General features: G+C 41.6%; 1 protein-coding gene across 1 annotated transcript in view; it reads right to left on the reverse strand.

Moving 5' to 3' along the window:
• The window catches only part of si:dkey-49n23.1 (semaphorin-3D), a 71,198-nt gene that overhangs the window by 30,781 nt on the left and 20,098 nt on the right, over window positions 1-20,319 (reverse strand). The gene's annotated exons all lie outside the window — the stretch shown is intronic.

The following is a 20,319-nucleotide window of genomic DNA, read 5'->3' on the forward strand; positions in this document are numbered from 1 at the left end:
AAGGGTATGCCAATTTATGTGCAAGAGTATAATGGTATATATGTGAGAGTATAATGGTATATATGTGAGGTTATGGTGTTGTATGTGAGACCAAGTATGAATTATCGCCTATACGGCCTCTCATAGCACCACACTCAGTCATCCTTAATGTTAGGGTTAAAATGTGAAGTTGTGGAAAGATGCACACAGGCACACACACACACACACACACACACACACACACACAGGCACACACACACACACACACACACACACACACACACACACACACACACACACACACACACACACACACACACACACAGGTCATGTCTCTGGGGAGTGGCTGCTAAAGCAGGCAGAAAACGAGGTGAACAAGCCGAGGAAATGAAGCGTGAAGCCTCGGTGATGCTGCCCGGCCGACACACAGTTTGTTCTGAAATGCTGTCAGCTCGGGCTGCCCGGAGCTGTGAATGATCACCGGAGCCAGGAAATAATGACAAAACAGTTATATATCTCAGCTGAAAAGATGTATAGTCCTAATAACAATAATAATTAAGTAATAGTGAAGAAGCCTTTTGCAGTCCTGCATAAATCAAGTTGATTCTTTATACATTTGTTTTCTTAGTCTTTCATTTTAAATGAAAACTGTCCACTGACCACACCTTCTCCTCATTTGAGTCTATTTTAGAAACGAAAAGACGAACCAATCGACAGAAAAATAGCATTTTCATATTTTTTTTAAGATTATTGTTTTGGCATTCAGGACTTTATTTTTGGGCCTCTACATATATAAGGACACACGCTCTACCACTATAAGCCTCCAAAGTCCAACAATGTTTTGATCCCGTTTGTCAATCGAGCCATGAATCACACATATTATGTTTGTCAAATGAAAAGATAATTTTGCAAGTAGTTTTTCTGTGAAACAGCTCAGTGATATATATATATATATATATATATACATACATATACGTGCTCGTGCACCTCTGAATTTTGGCAATTTTTGATATTTTTTTTGACATTTTTGATTTTTTTTTCAACGTTTTGCCACAGCATTGAAAACTCTGACTTCACTCCAGCCAGTTTTGATTAGGTTAGATTAGATTGGTTGTAACCCCCCCCCCCCCCCCGTAAATTACGCCCATGCGTCACCTGAGTCGACCTGCCTTTGCTGCAAATAATCAGCTGAATGAGTGAAAGGAAATTAACCATGAAACTCCTCTAGCCTGTCTTACAAAAAAGTGGATGTGTGTGTGTGTGTGTGTGTGTGGGGGGGGGGGGGGCACAGAGACACCGCTGTGTGGGTCCCAAAGATGGAAAGCTGTGGCTTTGAATGCAACACGGCACATTTGTTACACTTCACCACCATTTAAAAAGAAATAAATCACAGCTCTGACAATCGCAGCACTTTCACCAGCAGTGACAGTGGACACCAGAGTCTCTGACCAGCTGTGGAAACTACAGAAGAGAGAGACGTTAACACGGGGGGGGGGGCATCAACGGCAGAACAGGAGAGTTTATTTGTACAGACTTTAATCATGCTGCTCGTATAAGAGGTTTCCACAAACCAGCCCAAAATAATAAATGAAGCGATGAATACAAAGTGATTCCCCAGTCTTACAGGGAAAATCTCATCTGAGCACAAAAAAAAATCATTCTTTTTCATTTTTTGTCCTGTTTGTTTAGCTTAAAAGTCTTTTTTCTTTAAGACCTGTTCCTCAGATACACATGCTTTTTACATTATTAAAAAATGTTAATTTTGACTTTGATAACTTGGGGAAAAAATAAGAAAAAGGTTTGCAAAATGTTGCATCAAAGGGCTCTGCACGGGACATCACGCTCCATCTGAAAATTAAAAGGGTGACTTTTAATCTTTACTTTCTCTTCTCTTTATTTTCTTTTTTGTCATGTGTCATGGGTAAAGGATGCTGATAGCCAGGCTCTCATTGGCTAGCTGTTAGCCAATCAGAGTCAAGCAGCTTAGCTCGTTGAATATTAATGAGAACTGGCACAAATCGAGCTGAGTCTTCCTGCAGGCTTTCTATACCACGCTAGAATGGCTTGAAACAAGGTAACAAGGTATTTTTTCCACAACAAATGTTACAGAGTCCATGGTAGAACTTCAGACATTACCACAAATGTCAGGTTTTTATGTCAGAATTTGGGTTTCTTTCAACCAAATTGTCAAAATAAATGACGTGGATGGTTCCATAGAACGCTATTCACAAGTAAAATAAATGATCAGTTCACTACTTGTATTGAATTTGGGGGATTTATTCAATTTTATAGCATGTGGAGGAAAAAAATTATAAAAGAATGTCAAAAACGTCGAAAGAACCGCAGCAAATATATATATATATATATATATATATATATATGTTGTAACTTTTGTAACATGGGGGGAAAAAAAGTTTGGGAAATGTTGCATTGAAGAAAGTAACGACACCATGCTCCATCTGAAGTTTAAAAAGTGAAATTTGATGATATTTTGACTAAAATGACAGCTTGAATGTAAACAGCTCATCTTGAGATATCATCAACAATTCATTTTAAATGTTCAGCCAGCTGTAGATTTAAACTACACATCTACAGTATGATGAGCTGGCGAGGATGGAGCCATTTAAGGGCGCATGTTTCCATTAACCCAATGTCAATCATATTCTAACATAATATCAAGATTACGCACACCACACAACTAACTAGTTATGTCTTGACGCTGTAAAAACGTGTTTCCTTGTGTACAAATGGGATTAGAGGTCTGGAAAACATTATACACACGGCACAGATATAAACTGTTCCAAATGTTTGACATTTCATCCTAAAGTCTACATCGCACGCGCACACAAACACACACAAACACACACACACACACACACACACACACACACACACACACACACACACACACCAAAGTTCGGGTTAAGCTTGCAGATCTTCTTCCTCTGAAATCAGATCTAACAGCGACAACACATCTGTTCACAGTGCGATTATGAGATCTTCACAGCTAATTTCTCATTGAGACAATCCACACACACACCACAGACACACAGACACACACACACACACACACACACACACACACACACACACAAGAAAGTTCAGAGACTTTTTAAAAATGTGACATTACTGGATTTGATAGGTGTTGTTTCTGTCTCAAAACCTCTTTTGCAACAAAAACAAAATCCAAAATCCAAAACAAAGTGATGCACAGCGAGAGGCAAAGAGATGCCAAGTCACGGTTTCATCCCAGATGTCTGTACGGCATTAGCCTGAGCTGGCCGAGCTGGAGACAATAAAAGTTAGCACGGTTGGATTTCATGGAGCTGCTTTACTCAGCTCTGCCTCGCTGGATCCTATAGATCCCATCCATCAAGTGACCCAACGGTGGGAAATAGAGTCCACGATGAAAGAAAACCTAGCAGGAGATACCTTAGAGTATACTCTGCCTGAGGGAGACGTGGTGGGAAATATGTCACGAAACACTGTTGAGGAGAGGAAAGCAAACGCTTTACGTCACATGGAACCACGGGATGTTAAAATGTGTCACAGGGATTTATTAGTTTGGACCGACGGCGAGTAGGGCTGCACGATATGAGGAAAATGTCAAATTATTATTTTGACTGATGTAGCGATTGCGATATGATTCACGATATTGGAGGGAATGATACATATTTTGGATCATCGTTCTCATTTTCATTGAATCACAAATAAAAATGTACTATAGTCATGTAGTGTGATTTTTGCTCTGTACCAACCAAAGATGTTTTCCTTCAGTCTGTAGTATAGGATTTGTAAGCCCCCATTCATTCAGAATGGTTAGACACATATTTTGCCTTTAACAAATATTGCGCCCCCCTGCGATGTGGATATTGCACTAGTCCATACTGCGATTTCGATAAAATTGCGATTAATTGTGCACCCCTAATGGCGGGGTGGAACTGTTACTGAAAGGTCTGTAAGCTACCTAGCCGATAAGACTGACTAACGTGCGTCCTCGTTCCCAAAGGTCTCAGTTTGTGTCCGTCCAGACTACAAAGCAACCCCGGATTTCCAAATGTCTTCGTTTTAGGGGCTCAGAAACACCGGAGTAGACTGAACATGAGGTGTAAATGACGCAAAATATAGTAGTGTAGATGTAGCCTCAATGTCAGGCAGGTTCAACACTAATTTGCTAGTACAAAGCTTCCGGTCATCAGCGAAAACACTGAGAGGGATCTTTGATTTTACATGATTTGTATTGACTTTAAGGGAAGACACCTTTCCCCTGTCAAAATAAATCCTGTTTTTTGTTACTTTACACCTGCCTGAGATCAATTCTTACCCTAACGTCGCTAAGGTGCCCTGTCTGTTGCCATGTAACAGCAGCGTGCCTGATTTGATTCTAGCCGGGGACCAACGTTTCCTGCCTGTATCTCTACTGTTGTCACTACCCAATGTGAGTCGAGTGCAGATGTGAGTTGCGCATTCTCAGATTTAAATGCTTTACGGCATAACGCCAAGGGATCCGGATCTGGCAAGCGTTGTAGCTATCTATGATTGTTTGATTGCTAACGTTAGCTCAAAACGCCACTTGTAGCCAGCAGTGAATGATCTTCGTTATGTAGGTTCATTTTTATTGTATTGACATTACAGAAGTCTGTCGTTAGCAGGTTCTTGTAGGCTACTTCTGCCTCTAATCTAAAACTGACATCAGGGTTCATGCTGTGAAAATGTGATTACTGCTATGTAATGTGCCTATCTCATTATTCTGTGGCTAACAGCAAAACAGATCTGCGCGAAATCGTCATTGTCGCAAAGTGACGCATGCGCAACTCACATGTGCACTCGACTCACATCGGGTAGTGACACTGTCACTATCAAATATAGCAAAAATTCAAAAAAGACTTGAGTTTGTCTTTTCAACAATCTGTGGAAGCGAGGCCTAAACGTAGGAAAAGATACTTGTTTTTTTTAAACCAAAACGTAGCAGTGTAGATGTAGCCTCAGTCAGCCTCGTGATGATTATCTGATTAGCCAAAGCTTCAGTGAGTCTGGATGCAATTCACTAAAATGGCTAAATGTTGCTTTTCCTTTCAATCGAGGCTCGGGGCTGATGTTGATTGCTTCTGATTGGTCAATGGTGCGAGGTCATGATCTCTACACAGCTCGATTCAGGTACAACTTTTAGTTTATGCATCGGTTCTTTGTGATACAAGTGTGTGTGTGTGTGTGTGTGTGTGTGTGTGTGTGTGTGTGTGTGTGTGTGTGTGATTTTAGGTCAGTGAGTTTGTCTTCTCCACTGCCCACCCACTTAGCTCTTACCGAGGTTATCCTCCCCCGAAAAACGCTCCCATGAGTTGTTTCGTCAAGCAGCAATTAGACTCACATTAACCTTTATAGTGGCAGCGCCATCTAGTGGCCGTAGTAGTTCTGACGGGAGTAAAGCAGGAAGTAAGGTGAGGAAGTATAAGAGCGCCAAATTCCGTGTAAATTGTGGAAATAATAACAGTCCAAAATTATGTGAAATTGCATTTTTTTTAAATTAAAAAATGTTACATTTTCTTAAGGGGTACCCCTTAAACCCCTCGCTGAATACAAGCTCCTAAGTCTTTCCCAAACATACGGAAAACACTCAAGTAGTTTTGGCGTCTAAACTTAACCAGACTGCGACCGTTTCACAACGTTAACGACGTGTTTAAAACCGCGACCGTTACCGTCTCTGGTTTAGATATGAGGACGGACAACACTCCTGTTGGACGTATTAGAGGGGGGAGGGTGGAGGACTTGTTGCTCTTACCTATATGTACACTTTTACTGTTAAAGAATTAAAAAAACGTGTTTCTTGTCTCAGAGTGAAGGATTCTTTCTACAGCATCCCACATTGAGAAATTAGTTCCTACCCTAACAAAAGGCCTCAGTCAAAACCTCCAAATATTCACCACTTTTCCTATTTTGTTACACATTAGTTTTTCGGCTATTTTCTTCTGTTTTTCATTTTTACTTTGAACTTTAACAACACTGAAGAAAAAGAACTGTTAACTAACTTTTGGTTACACACAGAAACCCTGTCTCCTAGAAAATTCGGTCCCCAAACAACTAAACCACATTCTCAATTACGTTTAAAAAGGAAATATATTTTCTCCCGCATTACGTTTGTATCAACACTTCCTTGTACCAACGCCAGGCGTACGTTGTGAAACGCTCGCAGCTAACGCGGTGGATTGAAACAAAACTTTGGTTAGGTTTAGAAAGATCATGGTTTGGGTTAAAAAAATAAGTAGCCTACGTTTGTTACGTTATATAATGCTGCGTTCCAGGCAACCCGTAACCCGTGTTTTCACAACCTTCTACCCGTGAAAGTGCCCTGGAACGGCAGCCAAACCTGTAACTTACTCCCTGTGAACTGGTACCAGATGGTTGTACTCCTAGTTACAGTTTTTGATGTCACACACACATAAACAACAATGGCCCCCTGTTGATGCTGTACAGACAGCGGTGATTAACGGTAAGAAATATAAATAAATAGACATAAATAGGCAACGTAAAGTAATTCCGCACATTGTAATCAAAACAATACACATACGATTGTGTACTACTACAGGTTATGTTTATTAAATGAAACCTAAAATATGTCGCTTACTAGAAATCGCTAGTATCAGCTAGCGCTAGCTAACGTCAACGTTACCTTAACCCGTTAACGTTAACCTGAACCCTGCCAACGGCACAATGTTTAGCTAGCCAGCTTTGACGGTGTGCCAAATGTCATTATTTTTATCATCAGACACACAAATCTGCTGTACATAAACGTAACTAAACCGACTTTCACTCAAATCACAGTTTATCTGGATGATGACACGCGCGACTTTGCCCGGAACGCTACCAAGTCGTGAGTCGTGACTTGAAGTTGTAACTTACAGGCTAAAAATTTTGTCTGGAACGCAGCATAAGTTACATGAGGTAATTGTTCAACCCGTTCATCCACCATTATCTCCCTACACACATGACTTTCAAAGCAAATATTCAAATCTAATCTAAAATCACACGTATAAGGGATGACGTAGAGCTGTTTTTAATCACTTCACTGGTCCTACATCACGATGCCCGGGTTTAATTCGCAATAATGACCCGGTCGGTATACATTATCATAGTAATAAGTAAACATAGTGAGTACAATTAGCAGTTTATATTGAGGCTTTATGATCAGTGGCATGCTAACTGTGAATGCAGCACCATGACTTACTGCTCAGCTTGACTCCGTCAGTCTAATCAACAGGATCATTTCCACTAACCTCTTCGAAAGCTGAAACTAAACTAAGCGTGAATGCCTCTGTGTGTGTGTGTGTGTATGTGTGTGTGTGTGTGTGTGTGAGAGTGTGTGTGTGTAGCGTGTTTAAGAAGAAGACCAGATTGATTTAGATAATTGCAAACACTTGTTGAAGACTTCAGGCGAAACAGATGCACTGGGAGAGCTGGGTGCGTGCCGAACACCTGTACCGCACACGCATGTGTGCATGGAGTGTGTGTCCCTGAGTGTGTGTGTGTGTGTGTGTGAGAGAAAGAGAGAGAGAGAGAGAGAGAGAGAGAGAGAGAGAGAGAGAGAGAGAGAGAGAGAGAGAGAGAGAGAGAGAGGAAGACCAACTGAAAAACCTTTATTTTCATAGTGAGAAGGTATGTGAGTGTGAGAGAGCGCAAGAGTGAATATGAGTCTGTCGAACATCTGTGTGAGTGTATTTGTGTGTACATGCTTGCGTGTGTGTGCGTGCGTGCTTGCGTGTGTGTGTGTGTGCGTGCTTGCGTGTGTGTGTGTGTGTGTGTGTATTTGTGTGTGCATGCGTGCTTGCATGTGTGCGTGTGTGTGTGATTGATCGCTCCCTGTGATTAACACTGTTTGCCTGCAATCAGGAAGCTGATTAAAACTGGATTTGCTCCATTAAAACATTAAAATGGTGTGTGAGAGGTACAATACTGTATGACATGTACTCGTGTGTGATGGGAAGATTATTTTTTGGGGCTTTTTTATTAGACAGTGATAGTGTTCGGCAGGAAAGGGGGAGAGAGAGGGGGGCTGACACGCAGCAAAGGGCCGCAGGTCGTATTCAAACCTAGGACTCAACCTGCACTCTAAGACATAAATCCGTAAAATAACAGAAAAGGTTCTTGCAGCTCATTACCCAAACTTAAAAAACAGAAATCATCTGTTTAGCTACAGTAAAAATACAGAACAATATTCTGAATTTGATACAGGTCATGTAAACAGCATATGTACCGAATCCAGATTTTTGGGGTTCGGCCGAATACGAAATCCACTGGTTAAGCCGAATCCAAATACCGAATCCTACTCCCATCCTCAGTCCATTAACACAGTAAACACATTAATGAAGTAAACAAGCTGCTGTCTGTAGATTCCTTCATGCACAACTCGTATTCTTTCAGATGTTTGATACCAGATGTTGTAACAGCGGTGATGTTGTGTATAGTTTAGGGTCCTCGCCACCACGAGATAAATCAGCATTGCAAATTGAACGTGTAGCTGGACTTGAATGGCCTTCTTTTGACTGAAAGTACTGCCAAACTACAACTTTTTCTGCTCACCAGTTCCATTTTCACATTCTCACAGCCTACTGCATTGAACGGTCCACCTACACGACCGGTCAAAAATTTCCATTCCAGACAGAATACCAGCTGAGATCAGTTGCATTGTTTTTTAATCAGGGCAGCAGTTTTCAGATTACATTATGTGCTTCCATAATTGCAAAAGGTTTGTCGACTGTTGTAGAAAGAAGTGGCTGATCTTTAATGCAATACCTACATTGCCCATTATCAGCAACCATTCATCCAATGTTCCAAAGGCACCTTCTGTTTTCTAATCTGATATCATTTTAAAAGGCTAACTGAGAAAACATTGGAGTACCCTTTTGGAATGGAAATTTCTAAGTGACCATCAAACTTTAGTGTACGTAAACACCTTACCATAATCAGCGGCGGCGTCATTACGTCGACCAGCGTAGCACGCGTAGTGAAAGTGTAGGGTTCGGTTCTGTGGAAAACAAATGTAAGGTTCGGCAGAGACCGTACCCCGTCAAAAAACCCAATATTCGGCCGAATCCGAAGCCAAATCCTGGATTTTTTTTCTGTTATCCTGATTAAAACTCTCTCGTACAAAGCTGCTCAGTTGGTAAACTTCTGAAAATGCTGAAAAAAAACTTCAAAAACGTCAGAAAAAGTTTCACAGTGTCGAAAAAATCGACAACATGGACTTCTTTAATCTCCCAAAACTAACCTCTGTGGCCGACAAAATATGTCTAAACACGAATTATGCAATTTGAAATGTCAAAAACTAAACTGTGAATTACGTTCCATGGACAGTTTCTGTTCAAATATACAGTCATGCAACTGTTAATGATACTGCCACTGATAGGTCGCCCCATATAAAGTGTTTTTTGAACCAAGCATGTAAACATGTTCTAGTAGATGAACCTGGGCAGGATATGGAACCTATAATGAGATTATTACTCAGTTTTGCAAAAAACCTCGATCATTAAAAAAACAAAAACTGCTCACAGTGTCCTGCTTCACTCGCCGGCTCTTCAACATGTTAGTCTGAGCTTCAGAAAGTCAAATAAAATAAATAAATATGAATTTAACTCCATATTTGGTGATTTAATGTCTCTCTCAGCCTGCATCGTGTGTGTTTGAGTCGGAGGTTAGCTGGGAGAAATCATCGGCTTTACAGCTCGTTGTTCCCTCTTTTATCTCCCCTCCAAAGAGACACACACACACACACACACACACACACACACACACACACACACACACACACACACACACACAGATGTTCGACAGACTCATATTCACTCCTCCGCTCTCTCACACTCGCATACCTTCTCACAGTGAAAATAAAGGTTTTTCAGTTGGTCTTCCTCTCTCTCTTTCTTTCTCACACACACACACACACACACACACACACACACACACACACACACACACACACGGCAGAGTCTGCTCAGTGTAACATCGACCACAACAGTCACAGAAGAGCAGCCAAAGTATTTCCGTGTTTTTTTTTTTACTCATTTTAACTTTTACAGCTAAATATGTAAGGACTGAACACTCGAAAACAGTCTCTGTTATGTGTCTGAGCTTCTTCTAATGCTGCTTATTATCTCATTAAAGCAGGATCACGTTTTAGTTTGAGCTTGAATGAAGCCAAAAAACTACTTACACAAAACATGTTTGTTGTGAGTTTGACAGCAGTAATGACTTAAAGCTGCTGAACACACACCTTTTATATATTAGGTGGCAACTAATGATTATTTTCCTATTCTTTAATCACATTACAGTTTTTTAGCATTGCACTCACGGTGGACAGTTAAATGTCTTTTTAAATGAATCAAAATGTATGTAGCAGAACCAGAGACATGCTTCATCTACTTGAAAGAAATATGAATAAGATATACAGGGTGTATGGGATGTAAAAGTGACAGAGAGTGACATGATTTACATTTGGATATGAATGAAAATGAAATGATTTTCCGTTTATTTGACACGGCGTGGCGTGCGTCAGAGTTTCACATGACGACATGAGTGACATGCTGAGAGGGAGGAGAGGGTTATCGCTCGGATAAAAACACGTGATAAGATAAGAGCTGACAGGATTCCTCACGTCTGCTCGGCGTCACATATTCCACATATTCTGACGACCACAGCCCATTAAATACCAAACGCATTACACAGCGGCAACGCCTTTAGTTTATACAGATCACACATAAACTACACTCAATATGGATAGGGTGTGTGTGTGTGTGTGTGTGTGTGGCTGTGTGTGTGTGTGTGTGTGTGTGTGTGTGTGTGTGTGTGTCTGTGTGTCTCGATGTGTCTCAGTGTGTGTGTGTCTCAGTGTGTCTGTGTGTGTGTGTGTGTGTGTGTGTGTGTGTGCGTGTGTGTGTCTGTGTGTGTGTTTCTGTGTGTGTGTGTGTGTGTCTGTGTGTCTCTATGTGTCTCAGTGTGTCTGTGTGTGTGTGTGTGTGTGTGTGTGTGTCTGTGTGTGTGTTTCTGTGTGTGTGTGTGTGTGTGTGTGTGTGTGTTTCTGTGTGTGTTTCTGTGTGTGTGTGTGTGTGTGTGTGTGTGTGTGTGTGTGTGTCAGCTGGCAGATGTTTCTCACGCCACAAAGACAACATCTGGTTCTCTGCTGAACTCTGGCAGCATCTCTGACAGCAGCAACATCAGAGTCCATCAGATACGTCGTAGACATTGTAGAAGTAAGATGTAATATTCAGAAACATTCAGTCTGAAGTTATTACCTTTTTTAAGATGCCGTCTTTTTTCAAACTCAACCTTCCGAAAAGAAAATAGCTTCAAAAATTGTCAGAATTAGCAGCATCCAACATTTCAGGCTGTTCTCATGAACCAATCGTACATATAGCTACACTGTAATTGGTATGTATTCCACGTATTGATTACTGTCAGCAGCACTTTGACTGCTGCTATATAAGAGTGTGAAGATCCTCGTAGGGAGGAGGATGGGGGGGATGTTTGGCTCCTAAAACACAGGGCTTTCAAGCCAGGAAGCAGAGTTCATGTCCCGGAAGAAGTTAAGGAGAAAACACAAGACTTTCACCCAGGAAACAGGTGTTCATGTCCTGAAGAAGTTAAGGAGAAAACACAAGACTTTCACCCAGGAAACAGGTGTTCATGTCCTGGAGAAGTTAAGGAGAAAACACAAGACTTTCACCCAGGAAACAGGTGTTCATGTCCTGGAGAAGTTAAGGAGAAAACACAAGACTTTCACCCAGGAAACAGGTGTTCATGTCCGGAAGAAGTTAAGGAGAAAACACAAGACTTTCACCCAGGAAACAGGTGTTCATGTCCAGAAGAAGTTAAGGAGAAAACACAAGACTTTCACCCAGGAAACAGGTGTTCATGTCCTGGAGAAGTTAAGGAGAAAACACAAGACTTTCACCCAGGAAACAGGTGTTCATGTCCTGGAGAAGTTAAGGAGAAAACACAAGACTTTCACCCAGGAAACAGGTGTTCATGTCCTGAAGAAGTTAAGGAGAAAACACAAGACTTTCACCCAGGAAACAGGTGTTCATGTCCTGAAGAAGTTAAGGAGAAAACACAAGACTTTCACCCAGGAAACAGGTGTTCATGTCCTGGAGAAGTTAAGGAGAAAACACAAGACTTTCACCCAGGAAACAGGTGTTCATGTCCAGAAGAAGTTAAGGAGAAAACACAAGACTTTCACCCAGGAAACAGGTGTTCATGTCCAGAAGAAGTTAAGGAGAAAACACAAGACTTTCACCCAGGAAACAGGTGTTCATGTCCTGAAGAAGTTAAGGAGAAAACACAAGACTTTCACCCAGGAAAAGGGTGTTTGTGTCCCGGGAAGACTAGGGGGCCGCTGTTTTAATCCAAACCACAATTTTTTTTCTAATCTTAACTAGTTGTTTTGGTGTCTAAACTTAACTTTCATCACATGACGGTCACTTTTGGTCATCAATGTCCGATACGTTCGCCAAGGACAGCGAATTCCTTTGCAGCTACTCTGTTCGTATGAGAAGCCTTCAAAGAATCTAACCAAAGTACACGAGTGGAGTAAGCACTTCTACTGTAGATACACAAGGAATAATAATTTCATAGGTTCAAATCCAAATGTGTGCAAAGTAAAGATCGCCAGCGGAAAGAAAATCGTTACTAGTTAATTGGTTTCATCCCAAAGAAGACACACAGATGTGTTCCCAATATGCTCTCACATAAACACAGTGTTTTATGTCGCTGGACTCTGCAGACAAGCTGCAACACATGGCCTCAGTTAGCACATGCTAACACTTAGAGCGGACCGGAGGGAACAAAGCATCTCACAGACAGCTCGTGTGTTCAGGTTTTGGATTTAAATGAAAGTCGTTCTGCAAGGATGATAGAAACCAAACCCCCCCCCAGCTGTCCTGACACCGCAGCCTGCAAGGAGAAGGTGACGAGTACCTTATTCTCCGTTTGCACGGGAAGCTGTCTTTGTCAATAACTCCCGGAGGAACATGGGTCTTTTTTTTTGCAATTGCAAAAAACCTCTAAACCTGTGTTTCTTAAACTAAATGTTTTTCAGTTACAAGTAAGGGTGGAAATGTCTTGGCACCTCACGATTCAATTCAGAGGCCAACGATTCGATTCTAAACTGTTTATCAATGCTTCTCGGTGCAACCATTTTTTAATGTACATTTCCATGCGTGATTTTTTTTAAATATACATATAAATCTCAGTTTGCTACTCAGAGTTTGCTAATCACTTCCTAGACAAAGCTTAGATTTTGACATATATTTGTCACACACAAGTTTTAATGAAATGTTTTGTCTCCTGAAGTTTTTTATTTTGTAGTCATTCCATGCTTAAGCCTTAAACATGCTTGTGGAAGTCCCCTTCTCTCCCAGTAATCTTCCACGTCAGAGGCTCAGTCATGTTTAAAGGGGGATCATTGGCTTCTTAGAACATGAAACATGAGGTGGTCAGATGTAATGTGATAAAGTAGATGAACAGCATATATGTGTTCTGCCTAATTATTTTATGTATGTCTTATTAGATCATGTGTATATGTACAAAAAAAGTCACTCTGTTTTCTGATTTGTACTTGTCTGGAGACAGTAACTTTCAAATAAAAATCAACACATTAAAACACATTTATTTTTCGATTATTAACTTATCTGAATCGAGCATCGAATCGTTCTAGAGAGAATCACGATGCATCTAAGAATCGATTATTTTTCCCACCTCTAGTTACAAGACTTATTATTATTTTTATTATTATATATTATTTTTCTACCAAAAATTTGACGTTTTTGTCACCTTCTTTGGACCTATTCTTGCTTTCCTTCCTTCCTTATTTCCTTCCTTATTTATTTCCTTCCTTCCTTCCTTCCTTCCTTCCTTATTTCCTTCCTTATTTATTTCCTTCCTTCCGTCCTTATTTCCTTCCTACCTCCGCTTTTTTCAAAGTTTTTTTTCCGCTTTTTCAAAGTTTTTGTCACTTTTTTCGACCTATTCTTGCCTAACTTCCTTCCTTCTTTCTACCATCTTTTTCCAAAGTTTTTGTCGCCTTTCAGAATTCAAGACGATATCTAGCCTCATATATCAATGTCGTTATAATATCGATATATTGCCCAGCCATAGTTGGAATGGCAATTAAGTTAACTCAACTCAAAATGCATTTCTTGCATTAAATGTAGCAGATTGCACTTGATGTAGTTCCTCGTTTGGTTTCACACAAGTGAAAACAATTACAGATGAAAGATGAATGTAAAATATGTCAGTAAAACTTTACTGGATTCAAACTTTGGGCAGTTAATAGATCTGTTACAGTCAGAAAACATGTTGGGCAGTGAATCAGTAGCTGAGGGTTTCATAGTAGTGTTGCTCAAGGACACTTCAACAGGACGAATGGTTCAGATACCCTCAGGGGGCTTTTACACCTACTTCGTTTGGTCAGACTTTCAGACTTTTCAGTTTGATCCGAACCAAAATTACAGGTGTGATACCACGAAGTTTGGTCCGACCAAAAGAGGTAGTCTCGGTCCGGATCAAACTGAACCATGGTCCGGTTTGATTCTAGTGTGAAAGCATTTTTTGGATGGTTCGGACTTTCGGACCAAATACAGGAAGCTCTGGCAGGATATCTTGGTGTTATAAGAGCGGGGAAGCTCCTTTAAGGAACAGCTCAGAGCTTAGTGTGATTGACACAGAGAGAGAGAGAGAGAGAGACGGTGTCAGCGCTCAGAGCAGACAGCTGTCGGCTATCACAGCAGAGAATACATCAGCAGTTTACTTGTTAAGTGGTAGTAAATGTACAGTGGAGGTTTCAGTTTGCAGCTCCTCAAACCCCAAGTAAAGTTGCATCATGGGGAGAGAGCAGTAGTCAGTTATTAAAACTCTGACACGGCAACATGACATCATGACTTCGTGTAAACATACACGCCACTTTCTAAAGCCAAATGGCGCGTTATCTGTACGCATTTTGAGCTATCCGCGTGTATGTCTATGCCGTATACAGCGGACGGGTTGCAGACTGATCTCAAGAAGTGGCGTATGTAAGACATGCCAATTCGTATGCCATTTTGGCGTGTTATCAAGACGCAGACATAATCGCTTTTCCGACGGTTGGGCCCCCAGACTCCTGGGTGAAAGTCCTGTGTTGTTTGACCAGTCCACCACCCCGACCAACCTCCCTATTCGGATTTTCGGGCTTTCGTACTACTACTCGCTACGGCGTAAATTGACACGCAATCGCAAGGTAATGTAAGTCAATGGAGGCCAAACGGCGTTGATAAACATGCTAAAATGCGATTATGCGTCTTGATAACACGCCAAAATGGCATACGAATTGGCGTGTCATACATACCACTTCATGAGATCAGTCTGGACACAGAGAGAGGATACGAGAGGACGAAGCCCGTCTACAAACCAATCAGTTACAACTGTCGGGAGACGCGGCGCACATATGTGATGACGGCAGGACGTAGTTTTGTCACGTATAGATCTTTAGTGTGCTTGCATAACTGCAGTGTGAAACTAAAACTTACCGGATCAAATGCAAAAAACCTGAACCTCGGTCTGGACTTTGGTTAGGACTTTCAGGTGTGAAAACCCCCTTAGACTGGCCGCTGAGCAAACTAACTTGTATCATCATGAGTAAATAAAGTATGTAGTTTTTTCCCCAGCAAAGAAACTGAATTGGAGCGTTTTAGCTGCTCCTCCTCAAGGCGTCCTGCTCCGTGTTGTTTTCCTGGAAACACCAGCGAGGTATCCAGTTACACATAATTTCTGCTGAGGTCTGAAACTCAACTCGTCTGTTTGTTGTGTGAGGGAATTCAGGTAGCGATGTCTCCCTTCTCCTTCTTTCTGCTTAATTGAAAGCACTGTCAGGACACATCCGGACAAAACCGCTTCATGTACCTGCCTGTGATCAAAAAGTTCAACTTTTAACTATTACTGTTTGGGTATTTACTTTAAAACATGTCCTTCTTTTTCTGGATATTTTTTGTATTAAATTCATTCTCTTCCCTTTCGCATTTTTAATTTCTGCCTTTTAGGTTCAATATGTTCTGTTTTTTTAATCATGTTAAGACCTTTTGTAACTTTGTTTTTTAATATAAATGAAGCCGTTTGTTTGATGAGTCAATGGGGCCAAAATCCAACACCAACTCTAGATGCTAGCTTTTAAGCTTTCATTTTTAAGTTTGGGTATTCATTTTCATCATCATTTTTATTCTCTTCCCTTTTGCATTTTAATCACAGTTTAATGTGTGCCTTTTTTCCATCTTTAACTTGTATGTTTTGGTATCAAGATGTTCTCTTTAATTTAGGGATGCACCAAATCCAGATTTTTGGGGTTCGGCTGAATACCGAATCCACTGGTTAATATTCTGCCGAATCCTACTCCCATCCTTAGTCCATTAGCACAGTAAACACATTAATGGTCGTCTGGTTAACACAAGTTTTTAGCTGTGACTGTCCTTCCTTTGCCGTACCTGAAGTTGCTGCATTTTGGCTGCTGTCTGTAGATTCTTTCATGCACAACTCGTATTCTTCCGGATGTTTTATACCAAATGTTGTAACAGCGGTGATGTTGTGTATAGTTTAGGGTCCTCGCCACCACCAGACAAATCAGCATTGCAAATTGAACATGTAGCTGGACTTGAATGGTCTTCTTTTGACTGAAAGTACTGCCAAACTACACTTTTTCTGCTCACGAGTTCCATTTTCACTTTCTCACAGGCTATTGCATTGAACGCTCCACCTATGTAAACACCTTCCCGTAATCAACGGCGGCGTCATTACATCGACCAGCGTAGCGCGCGTAGTGCAAAAATAGGGTTCGGTGGAAAAAAATTCTAAGGTTCGGCAGAAACCGAACCCGGTCAAAAAGCCCAATATTCGGCCGAATCCAAAGCTGAATCCTGGATTTAGTGCAGCCCTACTTTAAAGGTGCTCTAAGTGATGTGACGCCTTTTTTAGGCTACAACATATTTCGTCACATACAGCAAACTTCTCCTCACTATCCGCTAGCTGCCTGTCCCCTGAACACACTGTAAAAAAACGCAGTCTCTGACAGCTCAGGCTCCACAAACGGCAACAAAAACAAACTGCGCCAACCTGCCCCACGAACCATATAACCGACAAGAAGGAGCTGGTTGAGCCATCACTGCAGCAGCGTTAGCACGTAGGCTACTTCCACAATGCGTATTCATGACTCAACCAACTCCTTCTTGTCGGTTATTGGCTGGAACACCGTTTGTTATGGTTGTGCTGGTTGACACGGTTTGTTTTTGGTGCCGTTTGTGGAGCCTGGGCTGTCTACAGAGACTGCGTTTTTTTTTACAGTTTTCAGGGGACAGGCAGCTAGCGGATAGTGAGGAGATGTTTTTTTACAGTGTGTTCAGGGGACAGACAGCTCGCGGATAGTGAGGAGATGTTTTTTTACAGTGTGTTCAGGGGACAGACAGCTCGCGGATAGTGAGGAGATGTTTGCTGTATGTGACAAAAATGTTGTAGCCTAAAAAACGCGTCACATCACTTAGAGCACCTTTAATTTGAATCATGTTAAGCACTTTTGTAACCTTGTTTAGGCCAAAAATGGGCCAAAATCCAACACCAACTCCAGCTTCTAGCCTGCTAGCTGCTAGCTGCAGTCCAGATGTTCTCATGTTTCCGTTGCGGTCGCTCTGTGGAAATGAGCTATATAAATTTGACTGACTGAAGGTTGGTGTTGGTCCCCCCACCCCCCACCCCTTCCAGGACTGCTCATGTTTCAACCCCAGTCTAAACACTTCCTGGCCTGGTGTTTGTTTTTCATAGCGGATCCAGTAGCAGGCGGCCAGCTGACGTGGAGATGAAGTCAAGGACGTCGAACCATTTCGTGTCAGCGAGCTTAAATGTCAGACTATCAATAACTTACAAGAGCCGTGTGTTTTGCCAGCTCAACGATTACCACCTCCTCCCTTCAACACTTTCCTTCTTCACTTCTTTCAGCTGCTTTCTGTCCTTGCCTTGAGCCTCATGTTTGTGCAAAAAAAAGCACATTGGCGTATTTCGTACATCGGATTTGTTGGGTCTTTGTAAGTTATGGTGTGGTCCAGACCTACTCTATCTGTAAAGTGTCCTGAGACAATGTCTGTGATGATTTGACACTATAAAAATGAAATTGAAAGTTGAACCATGTTCCAATTTTTTGCCAGACAACCCTGCGGTTTTCTTTCCCAGAGCTCTTTGCGTCGTTTTTGTTGGTGTGTCCGGGACTTTACCGTCTGATCCCTCTCGTGAAAATAATCCCACTCAAACACTCATCTTACCTCTTCACTGACTCCTTCAACCCTCTCCTGTTTTTATTCTGCAGGCCCACACACACCTCTTTTAGGTTCACCGACAAAAACCCAACCTCCAAATTCCTCCTTGAGCCACCCTGTCCTTTATTTCTCTCTTTTCTTCCCTCTTCCCTTAATAAACCTGCAGACGTGGCATCAGACAGAAAGACCACAATTGCTCCTATTCTGCTTTTTCTTCTATACTTCCACTTTGCCTTTCAGTCATCTTCTCTGAAGAGTCTCAAATCAAAAGAGCTCACTACAGTGACGATCGTTATTAACGGGGGTTTCCAGGCAACCAAAAACTAAAGTTGAGGACCACACATATTGGCAGAGGAGAGAGAGAGAGAGAGTGGCCCCTTCAACCTGCTAGGATTCAATTATCATGAATGATACATTAATGAACCATGTGCGGTGTTCAGAAGTTTTAACAAAAATCTCTCATGCTTTTTTGTAATCATAACTGATTCTGTCTTTGATCTATTTTGTTAATCTGGCTATTACACTATAATATTTCCTCACATCCAGCCTTCCTCTTGCAGGAATGGATGCACTCTTGTTCCAAGATCAGCAGCAATAAAACACTTTGATTTGTGCTCCATTACTTTCCGGACAACACGCCAAAACAGTCAGATCATATTCAGCTGCACAAAACTGCTGCTCGGCCCATTTACATTCTCTAATTTATTCCCCCTGAAGGGAGTGCGTGATGATTTAGATGAAGATTTAGATCAAACTGGAAAATGTTGGTGGATTTACTTTCCTCTAGCCTGGATCCCGGCCGAACTTAGCCCCGTCCACAACATTTGAGGTCGAGAAATTCGGTCTGGACTTGATCCGTTGTGGAGAAACTATGCTCCAACCAGAGCTGTTTGGACCAATGAAATTGTCAGGGCGGGCTTTATACGATGATGGACAGATGATCAATAGTAACGTAATCAACCACGTCACCAAAGAGCGCTTGGGTTGAATTTGTTGACAACAAAGACGGCTGCCGCTGGAGAATTGAGATGTGTAGATTCCGCCATCGCGTCTGTTATAGAAGATATCGACAGCGCATTCATTTTAAAAGAGGAACCGAGAACCGCGATCAAGGAATTTGTGCAAGACTTCTCATAAAGAGATCTACAGCTGGTTCATGTATGAAACTGACACATTATGTAGCAGATGATTTTTTCCAAAAGAGAGAGAAGACGGATAAGGAGAAAGATTATCTGAAGGACAGAGAATGATGACATCTCTTAAAATGTCAGCGTGTGCATCATTTCTCCACACGCACACACAAACACACACCCCCACGTACACACACGCCTGCACGCTCGTCCTTATCATTTTATTGTTTATGTTGAATGTTGGCCTTGGTTCAGTCCTCTGCATTGTGTCCAAGACTGTGTGTGTGTGTGTGTGTGTGTGTGTGTGTGTGTGTGTGTGCGCGTGTCTGACCCTCTCTAAAAAAAAAACAGGCGATTTCGGTGGAAATTCCGTTTTTCATTGGGATCATTCATCTCTAAATGTCTCTGATCTTTTTCCAGCGAGGCATCAAGATCGCTCCGCGTGTCCTCTTTATTTCAGCCGCTCACTTTAGGGCCTCTCGGCTCGGAGCTCTACGTAAATCACAGTTAAAGAGTTTCCCTTTGAACCCTGACACAGATAACTGCGGCCACTTAATATATCACGTTTCAGCATTTCGGAGGAGACTTTAAACAACGAAAACTGCCTCAGACAGAGAAATAACTTAACCGGTTATTATATCAGCGGTCGGGTCACAGTTATTTATCCTTAATTTAACCCGCCAGGCCGACTGAAGTCAGCAACCATGTCGGGGGCTTGTTGGCAGTTTGAGTTAAAGAAATGGGATGCATGGCGGATGCATTTGCTTTCAGCTCTAAAGCTTTTTCTTACCCAAACCTTGACTATCTAGCTGCCTAATCCCAATCCTGAACCCATATTTTAAACAAAACTCATAAAAAATAATTTGCTTTTAACTTGATCTAACAAAAAACCTTACAAA

Source organism: Sander lucioperca, chromosome 6, assembly GCF_008315115.2.
Source record: "Sander lucioperca isolate FBNREF2018 chromosome 6, SLUC_FBN_1.2, whole genome shotgun sequence".
Taxonomy (NCBI): domain Eukaryota; kingdom Metazoa; phylum Chordata; class Actinopteri; order Perciformes; family Percidae; genus Sander; species Sander lucioperca.